This window comes from Ochotona curzoniae, unplaced genomic scaffold (assembly GCF_017591425.1).
Source record: "Ochotona curzoniae isolate NIBS_2020 unplaced genomic scaffold, NIBS_Ocur_1.0 contig_3520, whole genome shotgun sequence".
NCBI lineage: Eukaryota > Metazoa > Chordata > Mammalia > Lagomorpha > Ochotonidae > Ochotona > Ochotona curzoniae.
Genome location: NW_024465894.1, coordinates 32,794,841 through 32,808,540, shown reverse-complemented (window position 1 = coordinate 32,808,540; position 13,700 = coordinate 32,794,841). Strand labels below are relative to the sequence as shown.

General features: G+C 52.6%; 1 protein-coding gene across 1 annotated transcript in view; it reads left to right on the top strand.

The window, feature by feature from the left end:
* Positions 1-1,489: 1,489 nt before the first annotated feature.
* LOC121157042 (zinc finger protein 717-like) overlaps positions 1,490-13,700 on the top strand; it is a 36,186-nt gene continuing 23,975 nt past the window's right edge. The window contains exons 1-2 of the mRNA XM_040981025.1: positions 1,490-1,623; positions 2,237-2,318. The gene's annotated coding sequence lies outside the window, so the exon portion shown is untranslated. The remainder of the gene's footprint in view (positions 1,624-2,236; positions 2,319-13,700) is intronic.

Sequence of the window (13,700 nt, the reverse complement as noted above, 5' to 3'; positions counted from 1 at the left end):
ATAATCAAGCAACTCTAAGCCCACTATTTTTTCAAAGATTTTACTGATTTTTATTGGAAAGTCAGATTTCAGAGAGAAGGAGAGACAGAGGGAGAAAGATCTTCCATTTGCTGGTTCACTCCCCCACACGGCAGCAACGGCCAGAGCTGAGATGATTCTAAGTCATGAGCCAGGAGTTTCTTTCAGATCTTCCACACGGGGAGTTAGGCCATCCCTGGCCCTAGGCAAACAGCTGGATCAGAAAGGCAGCAGCTGGGACTAGAATTGCTGTCCATATGGGGTGTCCGCGCTGGCAGGTGGAAGATTGGCCTCATGAGCCACTGTGCCGCCCCCAAATCCATTTACTACAAGAGACAGGAGCAGATATAAACGGAGAACTTCATATGAACCGGCTTCTAAAAAATGATAAAATGCAAAATGCATGCATGTATCTGAGAATTCACAGCAATTCGGTATTACTTTGAAATAAACAGAAGGAAAAAAAGGAACATGTGCTAGCACCAAGGCTGGGACTCAGGATGTCATTCCTGGACAATCTTTGATCCTGTGTGGATTGTCATTGTCATTCTATTGTGGAAGTGTCCTCCTCTACCCCTCCCACCAAGCACGACACAGCTGGACCTTTAGAAACTGACGCACAAGAGGAGAGAATTCCTTCCGCCACTCTCGGATTTGGATGGATTCTAGACTTCCTAGCCACACTCCTATTGCGAACTGCAAATTTCACCTCAGTTTCCTCTTTGGAATTCAGTGATAATATTGTCCCCAAATTAACATGAAAGTTAAATGAGATGATGCGTGGCATTTAGTCCTTAATCTGGCTCCTAGGAGATACTGAGGAATGCTACCTCTCCATGCAGTTCCCTTGAAAATGGTGTAAAATGAGTCAGGAAAAAGCAAAGCAAAACAAACTGTGAGCACTCACAAAACGCCAATAAAAATTTAGCTTTAAGTCTATAGGCTAAACTCTGCCGTCCGCCGATCCTCTAAAATTCTAGTGTTTTCACAGTACTTGCTATGTGGTTGTTACAGGCATTGAGAGAACCCCCGTTGAGGCTGTGGGTATGAGTTTTCAGGAAGAAGTTTATGAAGCTTATGAAGAAGGCAGGATTTGCTGTCAGCAGCAGTGGCCTCACGGATTTGGTTCAAGCCAAATGAGCACCCACCAGTCCTTCTGACGGAGGGAAAGGAAGGCAGGGCCAGTACTAAAGCAACGGCCTCAGTCTCCCCGAGCTGGATGCTTTGAAGCTAGCCCTAACCCTCGGGGAGGACCAGCAGGTTGACAGGCCGAGGAGCGCCTGGGCCTGGACTCCATTTCCCAGAGTTCCGAGGTGCCCTCGGAGCTCCGAGGACGTGTGCGTAGGAGGATGCGTGCGTGCTGGTGTGCGCTGGGCCTCCGGGTGAGTTCCGGGTGCCGGGAGGTTTATTCGCTGAAGGGAACCGGTGCGGAGCGGCCGCGCGGCTCGTTCCTGCCCGGCTCCCGGCGCTGCCCTTTCGGCTCCCAGGGAGCGTGCAGGCGCACAGCTGGCCTGCTGTCGGCGGCTGGCGCGTGCGCGCGTGCGCCGCGGCTTCACCTGTGCGCCCTCGGAGCGCGGCCCTGCTCCCCGGCTGCTTCCACGGCAAGTACGCCGGCCGAGCCTGGGGGAGGGGAGGGTGCACGGGCGCTTGGCAGCTCACTTTGTGGGTGCGCCTCTGGATGCGCCTCCGAGGGATCCAGGTGGGCGGAGTGTGAGCGGCGGCGGAGCGGGCTGAGCCAGCCTGACAGCCGCCTGCCAGCTCTCGGCGCGCCCTGCGCCCTGTTTCACGCAGGCTTCCCGGAGGGAGTGCGTCCCAGTTAGGGGGCTCGAGGGCGAGAGACCCGACTGGGAGACTGGGCGGGGAGCACGGCGAGAGGACAGACAGCCAGGGGACTCAGCGGGACTCCTGCTCGTCATGTTTTCGTGAGGTCGTTACCGCTTCCTCGCGTGGCCGGGCTTCACGGTGTGTCCCGCGGCGGCTGGCGGGGTGGGGTGGGCATTGAGTGGCGTTCCGTGGGGGAGCCCGAGGCAGCTGGCGGGATGGGCGAGGACGACACCCTCATTCTACTGGAGGTCTCGGGTACCAGGCGTGTAGGCTGTGCCCTGGTTCTGTGGATCGGTGCCTCCTCCTGTCCAGTGACTTCCTGCAGTCCGAGTTCGAAGCGGTGGAAAAGTAGCTGCTTTCCAAATGCTTTTTTTTTTTCTATTCCCGTTTTCAGCTTTTCTCTGTCCAAACGGGATGTCATCTGTCACTACTTCTACTGATCCCTGTGCCAAGTTGAGAAGTGAACTGAAGTGAAGGTAAGTCTCCTCCTGTGGCCGGTAACTGGCGTGCTTTGCATGCGGGTTTGCGGGAATAGCTGTGAGAACATTCGAGCTCAAAGGTCCCACTCGTCCCTTGCCACCTTTTATCCACCCCAGTGCCCCACCCAGCTGCTTACCAAAGTTTGTAGTTTTGAATGAAGAAGCGAAGTTTTCTTACTTTGGGTTCCATGTTTAAGGGCATGGCGTTTTTTGGCATTGGGAGCACAGTACCTGTAGATTTGTGATTTGTGGTAATGATTGTGAATGATCAGTAAATGATCAGGTCTGAGTAATTCATTGTTCTGTTGGAGTGTCTGGTGGTGTCCTTTTGTACTGTGAGCCCATCTGGGCAGTAGACGCAGGACCCACGTCGGTGGTCGGATGCATGTGCCGGCGTTCTTGCTCCCACCAGCCCTGTGCTGCCCTTCCTGCTTCTCCTGTTATATGCGTGTCAATGGGAAAGCAGTAAGCATTGCCAGTGTGAAGACATGCCGTGAGCACATTTTGCGAGTAGCCTTCATTTGATTTGGAAACGGACAAGACTGGGATTCTTAGACTTGTGAGGCTAGCTGACTTGAGCAGCTTGTCCCCTGTGCTGATGTAAGTTGCTTGGAGGAGAAGTTCGGAAGACAAGTCGTTTTGTAACAGGGGATGCATAACGTGGTGTTGCAGAAATGTTCTGGATCCAATCCAGCTGGTGCGCACGCATGCGAGAAGGTTGTGGAGGCCAGGTGCGGCAGTGAGGAGGGGAGCAGGGCCGTGCCTGGCAGCCTTGGGAGGACCCGAGGGTCCTCTGATGTGTCCCTACTCTGAGGACTGACACACAGGATTGCAGAGAAAGGACTTGTGGCAGAATTCTGTGGTTGCACTCGTTGAAACTGAGCACCTCTGGGCGCTCAGTGTGGAGCGCCACATTCTGTTTCAACACTCTGAATGTGTAGGCGAGAGGGTGTGAGATGGTGTGACTCCCATCTTGCCGTAAGATGGAGTCAGTCTGGTTTTTGTTCCTGAGGCTGTTGGAGTTCCTCCCGCTTGGTAATTTAGCAATGATGTGTTTTAAAAAAGGGTGCCAGGAAGGAAGCAGTTTGAAGGAGGCCATTCATTTTCTCGTTACAAGTCATTGATAAATGTTACGGGAGGGGATGGTTTGCGTGAAGCCAGGAGGATTCATCTGCAGTAGAACAGGTTTTTCTGGGGGAATAGCTAAAACATTGCATAGTGCAGCACACAGTCGGGACCATAACGTTAGGGGAGGGTCAGCCTGATGAGCCATGCTGGTAGCCCCCAGCGTGTATTTTTGAAGTCAGTAAGTTAGTCTATCCTGGCTGTTGATAAATAGGCTTTATCCCATCTCTTATTCAGTATACTTGTTTAAAACATTGTTGTTCTTGCTGTTTATTTGAAAGGAAGAGTTATGCACACAGACGGCAAGAAAGGAAGGAGGAAGAGAGGCATTCTGTCTCCATTGACTGATTTGTTCCCCAGATAGTCACAGAGGCTGGACCAAGCGTCCCAGAGCTCCATCCTGCTCTCCGACGTGGATGACAAGGGTGCAAATACTTAGTTCATCTTCCTTCCCAGGAGCAGTAGCCAGGAACTGGCTTGAAAGTGGAGCAGCTAGGAGTGAATGAATGGGATGCGGGCATTGCAAACAGTGGTTTATCCCAATATACCACAGAAATGGAAAGAAGCCTCTTCTAACTACATTTGGTTCCAGGGACCTTCAATGAGTATCAGCTCTGACTGTGACCATATCAGAGCAGAAGCCAGAAATTCATTACGATTTTGCCCTAACTGAAAGAGTGAGGAAATTCAGCTATGGGTCATATGAGGTCCATGATATCATTTGGTCTGATTCCAAGAAGCCATAGAGAAATTTGATATTCAAAGTAGTGTATGGCAGGCCACCTCTTTTTTTTTTTTTTTAATTTTTATTGCAAAGTCAGATGTATATAGGGAGGAGGAGAGACAGAGAGGAAGATCTTCTGTCCGATGATTCACTCCCCAACCCAAGTGACCACAACGGCTGGAGCTGCACTGATCTGAAGCCAGGAACTCTTCCGAGTCTCCCACATGGGTGCAGGGTCCCAAAGTTTTGGGCCGTCCTCGACTGCTTTCCCAGGCCACAAGCAGGGAACTAGAAGGGAAGTGGGGCTGCTGGGATTAGAACCTGTTCCCATATGGGATCCCAGCATGTTCAAGGCGAGGACTTTAGCCACTAGGCCACACGCTGGGCCTGGTGGGCCACTTCTTAAGTTGATAGTTTTGTGTAGCCCCTAAATGAAGTTGTGAGTACCCAAATGGCTCTGTTTTGTTTGAAAGAGAAAACTTCCCCACCTCTGCAAAACAATGGCAAGGCAAAGGCAAATTACAGATCTATTTAAGAGGGAGAGTGTTACTAAATGCGATTGCCAGTTCTTTGGAAGACAAATAATTCTAGAGGACATGTGTTAATGACACCCGTTATGTTTTAAAATGTTTCCGGAGATGCTGGACAGTTTGTTAAAAAGATTTTATTCTTTCTCATAAAAGAGAAGTGGGGATCCTGTGTAATGTGAAGGCAGGTGTACCAAGAAATAACAGTGGATTACATGGAACCTGTTTCTGAAAACAGTGTTAGATGGCCAGGGAAGATGCATGTTTGTGTCTGTGCCAGAGCGTGGAGTAGTATCCTTTGAGTAACTTGCAACAGCTCATGTATATTGGTCCTCATCTGCGTGAGTATGATGCGGGAATTTCTCAGCATCGTGGCCTTGGGGGAGACAAAGAGAGGATGCATAGGTGGAGAAGTTACGTAGGCAGAAACTGGTCCAGCCCACCGTGAGGGCTCAAAATACAGACCTCCGCATGGCTCCACTGGGTGGCGTGGCCTGGTCCTGCTTTCTCAGGGAGTAGTGTATGTGAGGGTATGGCTTGGTGTACTTTGAGTGGGGTGTGCACAGACGTGTGTCAGCGCTGTGTGTGTCACAGGACAGTGCCCTACACAGACCCACATCATCGCTGTGTGTGTCACAGGACGGCACTGTGCACAGACCCGTGTCAGTGCTGTGCATGTCACAGGATTTTCCAGAGGCATGGGGGTCTGCTCCTGCTGTTGCCCCTCTCAAGATCCTTGGCATCTCTTACTGGGCATGTGTGAACCAGACCGTTGGAGGCTAACCCACTTGGAGTTTCCTGTTTCTGACTGCCAGGAACACTGCTTAGATCGAAGATGCCACTTAGCCTCTCTCCCTGGGAAGATAGTTTCTTGTTGAAAAGCCTCTGATGTCCTTATGCTGCGTGTCTGTCCTACCTTCCCACCCTTTGTCATCCCTGGCCCTGCTGGTTTTGGCGTCTGTAGCCAAGGCCACTTGGTGTGTGCCCATCCTTGGCAGCAGCCGCGAGGCTTCCATGTCTCTTTCCCGCTAGGCAGAGTTGTGGACATTGCATTCAGCAATGGCTCCTAACTTTGCTTCTTTGTGCCAGGAGCAAGGTGCAGTGCCAGGCACCTGTGGCAGCTGTGATTTCCTGCCTTCCTTACTGTACTTCCGTCCTCTGTCGACACTGCACTGCAGTCCGCATGCGAATCTTGGGGCGGGGAGGGGGCTTTCCACCGCGTGTCTCCCACTGAATTCTGGGGCAGGAAGGGGACTTTCCATTGCATGTCTCCCACTGAATCCTGGGATGGGGGGGAACCTTTCCACTTCGTGTCTCCCACTGAATCCTGGGATGGGGAGGCTTTCCACCACGTGTCTCCCATTGAATCCTGGGGGGGGGCACTTTCCATCTCATGTCTCCCACTAAATCCTGAGAGGGGGGCTTTCCACTGAATCCTGTGTGTGGGGGAGGCTTTCTACCCCGTGTCTCCCATTGAATCCTGGGGTGGGGGGACTTTCCAACCCGTGTCTCCCATTGAGTTCAAGAAGAACCGTCAACCCACTTTTCTGCCAGTCTTACCAGGTAAGAATTGCCATGCCAGAGTCCCCACCCTTTTGCTTCCCTGGGGCAGGTGCCAGGGGATAGGACTAGGGTCAAAGGTGCCAGCTTTGCTTCCTTTGCTCACTTAATGGTGATGATACTGAGAAGGATCTGACCATCTGACCTCCTTTTCTCCTTTAAGATTTATTTATTTTTATTGCAAAGTTATATATATATAGAGGAGGAGAGACAGAGAGGAAGATCTTCGTCCGCTGTTTCACTCCCCAGGTGATCACAATGGCTAATCTGAAGCCAGGAGCCAGAAGCCTCTCCCAGGTCTCCCATGTGGGTACAGGGTCCCAAGCTTTGGGCCTTCCTCTGCCATTCTCCCAGGACACAAGCAGCAAGCTGGATGGCAAGTAGAGCAACCCAGACTTGAACCACCACCCATACGGGATTCCGGCATGTGCAAGGCAAGGATTTAGCCACTCAGCCATTGTGCTGGGCCCCTCTGGCTTCCTTCCTAATGGGGATCCTCCCTTGGCTCAGAGGATGGAATGACAGATTGTAAAGGTTGCTGGGTGCTCGTCTTGGGCCCACATGGTGGGCTGGACACAGCTGTCCTGTGTGCCTGCTGTCTGCTTCGTGTCCACAGCTATTGTAAATTCCTCTTCATGAAGTGGGCTTTCTCATTTTTTTTGGCTGATTTGGCTCTTGTACACTAACAGGCATCGGCCGGCATCTGGTGGACCTGTTCAGTGAACCTGTTCAATGCAGTGTAGCAGTTCAACCAAAGTAACTGTGAAATGAACTGATTGTGTAAGTTGCTCACATTTGGTGTTGCAAAATGCTGTGTCTTATATTTCAGTGTCTCTGAGCTGGTGGCTTGCATTCAGGGCACACGTCCCCTCAGGAACAGTACACTTTCTGGCTTGTTCTGTCTCTGGCTGTGGCTCCTCTTCCATTTTTTCCCTTTCCTTTTTAGAATTTATTCACTTTTATTTGAAAGGCAGATTCAGAAGGAGAAGGAAAGAGAGCAAGGGATCTTCCATCCACTTGTTCTCTCCCCAAATATTGTAATGACCAGTGCTGGGCTGCTTAGAAGCCAGGAGCCAGGAGCTTCTTCTGGGTCTCACATGTGGATGCTGGGGCCCAAGGACTTGGGCATTTTCTGCTGCTTTCTTAGGCATGTCAGCTGGGGGCTGAGTTGAAAGTGAAGCATCCAGGACTCAATCTGGCAGGCATATGGAATTTGAGTGCCACAGATGGATGGAGGCTTAGCCTGCTGTGCCATGGTGCTCATCCTACCTTTTAAAAAATATATATTAAAAATTTCACTTGGAAGATAGGGTTTGAATGAGGCAGAGGTAGAGGGATCTTTCATCTACCAGTTCACATTCAAGGTGGCCATGAGGGGATAACAGGGAAGGCCAAAGCCATGTGTGTGGGACCGTCTTCTGTTACTGCTAGAGATGTGTTACAGGCAGCTAGGTGAGTGAAACAGCAGTGATTGGAACTGTGATGGTGAAAGGTGATGGCAGCTTAATGTACCACAGGGCACATGAAAGCTAAGTCTAGGGGGCTACCTGGCAGGCCTGGACCACGGGACCTGCCAGTAGTATTGGGGCAAAGGATGGATCACATCAGGCAGGGCCATGACACTAATCAGAATGCAGGTCTCGGGGGGGGGGGTGCAGATTCTGAGGAGAATATGTGGGTTTGTAAATGTGGGACTGAAATATCTGCTGTTATTTCAAGAGCTGGGGGTGATGATGGACCAAAAGGGTACAAATATGGAACTGACCAACATTCATGAGTATTAGGATTTAGAACTTCACATGCTCGTCTGGGATGTAGCACCGGAAGGTTCACCCCAGATTTGGGAATCGGGGAAGCCAAGTAACAAAGTCCAGCAGCACACATAAAGGTGGAGAGTGGAGGGTGGATTATGCCGGGGAAGGGCCTAGCTAGCACCCACAGGCACCCGTGAGATCTGGGTCTGGGAGTGGACCTGATGGGGAACTCCCCTGGTGAGCCACAGTTCATGCTGGGGAGCGTGTGAGTCAGGGCTGGGTTTGGTCATCCCGGGCAAGACTGCCCCACTTGCTGGCAGGTGTATGGGCTAGCTTGCAGGGCAGGGCAGACAGAACGGGGCCAGCAGTAGCACGCTGGCATGCGCAGGAGCCAGAATGGGGTGTGGGCCATTCTGGGCTAGACTGTCACACCTACCAGTATGTAGGAAAGCCAGGGATTGAGGGCAGGCTGGGCAAGGCTAAGCTGTAGCACCCACCAGCAAGAGTTGGGAGTGGGGTGCACTGGACTAAGCCAGGCTGCAGTAGTCAAAGGCAAAGGCCAAGCTGAGGGAAGGGCTATGCTGGGCTGAGTCAGAGCAACCAGCAGCATGTGCAAGGTCTGTGGCTGGGAGTGAATCTGGTTAGGGAGCTAAGAGGACACTCCTGTTGGACTGCAATTTCCGCTGGTGAGCCTGAGAGCCAGAAGGGGGCAGCCAACTGGCTGGACATGGCCGCAGCATCCCTCGGCATGGGTGCCATACTGGGCTAGGTTTCAGCAGCCGCTGGTGCTTGTGAGAACCAGGGGTGGGTGTAGGACATGCTGGGCTAGGTCTTGGCACCTGCTGAACCCTGTGAAGGCTGGGTTTGGGAGTGGGCCAGGCAGGACTGGGCTGTAGCACAAACTGGAAAGAGCCAGAATGGGTGTGGACCAGTTGGGCAAGGATACTTCAACCTGCCAGGATAGGAGGTGGGCCAAGTCGGGCTGGGCCCTGGACCCAAGGGTATGCACGAGGTCTGCCACTGGGAGGTGACCTGATAGAGGCGCTTGGGGAACCCCTGTGTGAAGATGCTGTCCCTGTAGGTGAGCACAAGAACTGCGGCTGAGGGCAGCCCAGACCAGGCCAGGTTACCATACCTGCTGGCATTCATGTGGGTCAGTGCTGGGAGTGGGCCGGGATGGGTCAGTCCATAGCACCCAGTGGCTCATGTGAGAACCAGGATGGGGTGTGGGATAGGCCAGGTTGGGTTGCAGCAGCAGGCAGTCCACATTAGTGCCTGGACAGAGGGCTCCCAGGGCTAGGTTAGGCCACAGCACGCGCCAGTGTGAACTGGAACTGGGGGCAGGCCGGTGAGCCAGGCTGCAACACCCACCAGCAAATGTGGAGGTGAGTTGGGCCCTGCCAGCCTGGGTTGCAGCACCCAGCAGCACACCTAAGAGCCCTTGGTGGGGGAAGAGGGACAAGCCCAACTGGGAAGCTGTGGGTGCTCCCCTGCTAGGCCCCTGCTCCTGCTGGTGGGAATGAGTGCTGAGACTTGGGGCAAATCAGGCTGGGCACGGCTACAACCCACATTGGCCTGCATGTCAACTGCTTTAGGGAGAGAGCCAGGCTGGGCTAAGCAACCACATCCACTGGTGCGTGCATGAGCCAGAGTAAGTGCATGGTGGTTGGGCTTTGCGGCAATGTGAGCTGACAAGTGCTGGGATGGAGGTGGGGAGTGGGATGAGGCAAATCCTGTCAGGCTAGAGCACTGGACAAACAAGACCTGGGAGTGGAAGTGAGGCTAGTAGGGAAGCTGTTGGCCCTCTCTGACGGGCTGTAACTGCTGTTGGTGAACATGAGAACCAGGGCTAGAGGTGGGCCTGCTGGACAGGTGGTAGCATCGCTGGCATCAGTGTGTGCTGGATAGTGGTGTTGGTCAGGCCGAGCTAGGCTGCAGCAGCTGTTGGTGTGTACCGGAGCCGAATGGGATGTGGGATGAACTGGACCAGCCTGGTGCACAAAGTGGCATGTTCAGGAGTCGAGGCTGGGGACAGGGCTCCTTGGCTACTGGGGGCTGTTCTGTCTAGGTGTCAGTTCTGGCTGGCGTGCGTGAGAGCAGAGATGGACTGGGTCCCAGCATCTTTTGATTTGCATATGAGCTGGGGCATGAGACAGAACTGACCAGGCAGCCTCATGCACCCCTGTTGGTACAGGCTGATGTGGGTGATGAAGCAGTACCCCGCACTGGCTGCCACACACAGGATTCAGGTTTGGTGTCAGCTTTGGTGATTTTTTTTGTGGATTCCCTTCAACTGGGTGGCTGGTCTCAAAATTTCCACCATGGGAAAGTTACAGGATATGTGGTGTGATTGGGGAGTGCATTTGTCGAAATTGGACCTTCTCGGTTGCTGCTGCTGGTGCCGTGGACGACACACGCAGATACACCTGCAGGGCGTGACAGACCATGAAGCCTACAGAGGGCTCTAGTACAGTGGAGGACAGAACAAATTTGTCAGCTCTCCCTGTCAAGCTTTGACAGCAAGCATCTGGGCGAGGGGAGACTCTGAGGTGGACTCTGTCACCCAGTGGACCTTGGAAGGATTTCTCAACCTTGGGGCAACAAAATCAGCAGCATTTCCGGACCATCCAAAGCACTCGTGCAGTACCCTTGATGCCTAGGATGGCATCGAGTGGACATCCCCATCCCTGGCCCTTGATGCCGATAGGCTGCTCGGAGCAATGCTCTTCTCTCCTCCCTCCAGTGCAGGAAGAAGAAAAAATTGGAAACAATTGTCTAATCCACTTGCCCCCGTTCCTCAACCCTCCCCACCCGAATCAGTTGTTTGCATGGTTGTCTGTCCTTGTGAACTATGTAAACATCATTCAAAATAAAATAGAAAACATGAGTGTAATTGGATCCAGGTCATTTATGCAGATGGGCAAAATCAGCCATGTGTATTTTAGACTTTTTAAATCATTTTTTTAAGTTCAGAGTTCATTTGTGATGGAATTTTGGGGTACTTTCTGACACAGCTGATTCACTTTTAAGTTTGACTCACATGATGTTTTGGTGAGATACAGAGAAGTGGTTTAATTAAATGCAGCGGGGAACTCCTCAATAAGCAGTTAGCTTTAGATTTTCACCAGATGTTGGCAGAGATCTCTTGCTTAGAGCAGAAGTTTTACAACTGAACACAAGATGTTTAACAGTTTGGTAGTTGAAACCCTGACTGTGTGGACTGGGGCAGCCACCTGGTCCTCTCATTGTGCACCTGCTGTCCGTGTAGGCAGGCGGGGCCTGCAGACCTGCAGGGACAAGTGTGTGCCCGCTGCTTCACCTTGGGGACTGCTGCGCGACCATGCCTCGTGATCATTTGTAGAAAATTGTCTCTCTCCTGGTAGGTGACTCCATCTACCTGACGCCACCACTGTTGGGCTATATGGAGAAAACCAGAAATCTCTACAGAAATGATGTATTTCCCATAAAAAGTGGGAGGACTATTTTATAAGAAGCAGTTTATGGAGGATGCGTAATTCCCTAGGACAGTAACTGAAGCAATTCTGTTTAATTTTCACTTCCTGAGTCCTTTGCCAAGGCTCTTTTTATAGGGAGAGGATGCGAATATTTATGGACCAATTACAAATAGTCCTTTGTGTGTCTTCCATGTTAAGTGTCTACGGTGTGTTTCCCAGGGCCTTTCGGATGAACAGTTCTTTAGTGAAGAAGCTTTATAGTAGAGAGCAAGCAGGCATCCCCGCTGTGTGGAACAGCATTTTGGCTCCTGTTGTGTCCTGTGGTGCTCTTCAGGCCACCTGCTTGGGTGACAGTCTATCCACCCAGCCTGAATCAGAGGTCATTTCAGGGTCAAGGGGGGCCAGGACTGCCCTTTTTGATGGACCTTGGCCGTGGGTGTCTGTCAACTCTTTCCTCACTCTCCCTGTTGCCAGTGAGATGCTCAGGTGGCCGAGAAGCTGGAGGCTCACAGCAGTGTTTGCCTTTCCCCTGTGCTCTCAGGATGTGTTTGAGAACTCCTCCTCTGGTCCCAAAGGCCTCGTGCAGGGGAGATGTGTCCTCATGAAGGCAGTTGTCACGGAGAGCCTTGGCAGCCGAGCCCGGCCATAGGCAAGTTGGGACGTGTAGATCCCGCCTGCCCGTCAGGCTCACAGTGTTGGGTGTGGGGGCGAGGAGCTAACTTTCCAAGGGCTTTGTCCAGGATTTTGGGGAGATTGCTGGGGTGAATGGGTCAGTGATGAGGTCTCCAGGCTCTGCTTCTGGATTACAGCCAGAGCAGATGACCCTACGTGGCGTCAGCCAATCAGATGACATGGCCTTCTCCACAGGAGAACACAAACCCTAAAATGTATGTGTGACATTTCCAGTTACTCTCTCCTGACAGGATCCTGTAGCCCCCTTTTTATGCCGGTTTGTCTGTCTCTGTGAGGTGATGAAGTGCTTGTGTAGCTAGTGTGGGAGCAGGTTGGACAGGAGTGGCCTGGTGGTTGCAGAGCCATCCAACCAGACTTTGGCCTTGTGTGTTGCGGGCCACTTCTTGGATTCACTCTGACAAGTGCTGTACCACCTTGTCCTGTTTCTTGCCATTCCTACTGCTCCTGCCCTCTTGGTAACGGTCATGAAGACAGGCCGCCAGCTGCCACTGGATAACAGCTGCCTACTGCCCTAGTTGTTCTAGGCAGAAGGTTGGCAGAAAACTGTGCCTTGCTTGGAGGGGCGTAAAGGTGGCTAGGACTGGGGACACCTGCACAGGGCACCATGAGCAGTGCCAAGGACCGCCTCCCTCCTCTCCCCCTGTCCCCAAGAGGCCCCCAGGAGGCCTTCACAGGCCAAGACCACCTCCCCTCACCCTCTGCCCTCATGAGGCTTTCACATGTCAAGACCAGCCCCCACCTCTGCCCCCATGGGGTTTTCATGTGCTCCCCTCCCTCTTCTCCCCCGCCCCATGAGGCTTTTCCGTGCCAAGGACCATCTTCCTACATCTCCCTGCCTTCTCTCCCACCCTGTGAGGCTTTCGGGTGCCGAGGACCACCATCCTCCCACTCCCAGGGGTGCCTGGAACACCTCCCTCTCACCTCTGCCCCCATGGTGCTTTCGTGTGCTCTCGGGATGTTGGTGACTTCACAGTGTCACTGAGCAACACTAAAGTGTGGGAACTCCACACCAGGAACCAAAGACAAGGAGGGCCTGTGCCCCCTCATCCCAGGCCTTAGCGCTGGTTGGTTCCCTGGCTGTCTTTTGAGTGGAGTGTAGTGAGTATGGCGGGTGGGAAGGAGGTTGTGACAGGTAGTGGGGTGGAGCGCTGACCAGGGGCTTTGGGGTGAGAAAGCAGTGGTGTGCTTCCATGAAGATTGAGCTTAGCTTTGGTGTGCTGATGAATAATGCAGTTTGTAATTGCCGATACCCGAGTTCCCATTACACAATGTTCTTGCTTCTTGTTTTCTGTAATCCTGTTGGCCTTGCTTGGATCACATTTGTAACTTCTCTCCGCCTCTGCTCTTCTAGATCTGCCCAGCCACACCCGCCTCCATTACCCTACTCTGCTTTGGATTCTTGTCTTTGAAGAAATGCTGGAAGGGATCTCTAAAGCCTGCTTTCTGTTTCCTCTGTCCCTGGGCTCATCCTGTGTGTGTTGGTGGTCTCTGGAGGCTGGCAGGAAGTGCAGGTGGGGCATGAGAGAGGAGCACATGGCAGC